Raw genomic sequence first — 1441 nt, 5'->3', positions numbered from 1 at the left:
AATAGCACTGCAATAACACCACAATGAGTTCCCATTGAATCAAACCCGATTTCTTACAGCAAATGCTTCCTTTATTCATGAAGTACAGGTGACAGCTCCTATTTTATTTTATTTTTTTCATAGGAGGCAAAATTAAAGGTAGGTGCAGAAGCCTTGTTTGAATAAGACCCGGTTAATGTACATTGTTGTCCTTGTTTTTTTTTTTTGTTGTGCCGGATACCTGTCGCGGGCAGTCACGCGTGAGTGGAGAGGAGAGCTGGTGAAGGACGCGTCGACTCCGGAGAACAACAGACGATGCCTTGTTTCATTTCATGGTTCCGTCGACGGGGGACATTGTTGTAAGCATCGGCCATTTATAACACTTTGCCCACCGTGAACGACTATCTTTTGTTAAAAAGAAACACATACCCATAGCTGTACAATGTTGGTTTCTTTACCATTGTGAATAAACAGTGGTGAATTCTTAAAAAAAACAAAAAAAACACCTTTTTTTTTTTTTTTACATAAATAATCAGTACCAGATAGTGACTGAATATAATACAGAGAATTGTCACTGAAGCTGTGAACTCTGTGATACTGTTCGTTTTTTAGTTTTAGTTAAGATTGACTTTTTTTTTTTTTTTTTTTTTTTTTCCCTGTGACCAGCACCCTAACAATCGATAAAATACTCCAAGTCTTCTCAGACCAGGTGAACGTTCAGCTGGCACGATGTGTCCGGACTGTACATTGTACACCACAGTCTGCTTTCTGACTCCTTCTCCCCCATCACAGGTCATTTAATTGGAGTGGCTCATTTCTTGGGATGAAAACGCCAGAGGGACTCGAGGATGAGAAAGACTGGCAGCGTGATTAAGAAAAGCAGCAGCAAAAAATAAAAATAAAAGAAGAACATCCCAAAAGAAACCCTCTTTGGGTTAGCTTGGTTGATCTTTAATTTGTTCCGCTCTTCCATCGTTCACCACGGCGCTTCTGCCCCCCACCCCCTTGTTGTGTTTGCAACATTTTGCATTCAATTACTTTACCTGGAAAAAGCCCGGGCGCAAAATAATCGCGGGTCAAGGTAATGTGTTGGGAGAAGGGCAACAAATCATTATATTATTACCCTTTAAAACCTCTGGAGAGACGAGCGTTTTTAGCGTGGCTACGGGAAAGACGTCGGGTAATTTCACCCTTATTTGTTTAAAAGAGGACGTCGGCACTTCGAGTGGAACCGAGGCTGTCTTTATTTCCGCAAAGAAACATTTCCATTTCCAGGAACGCAAACGGTGCAGCTGCCATGGACTCAGTTCAGCCCCCACCCAAAACCCCCCCCCCCACCCCCCCACCCCCCCCACCCCCCACCCTCCCCCCCGTGTCGTCCGGTGCCACTGGACGTGCGTGTTTGAAACAGAGGACCCTCCCTTCTTCTGGAGCCTTACGGAGCCGCGTTAACGCAGACTCC

The sequence above is a fragment of the Zeus faber genome, assembly GCF_960531495.2.
Source record: "Zeus faber genome assembly, chromosome: 7".
NCBI lineage: Eukaryota > Metazoa > Chordata > Actinopteri > Zeiformes > Zeidae > Zeus > Zeus faber.
The sequence above is the reverse complement of the archived record's forward strand: the minus strand, read 5'-3'. Positions refer to the sequence as shown.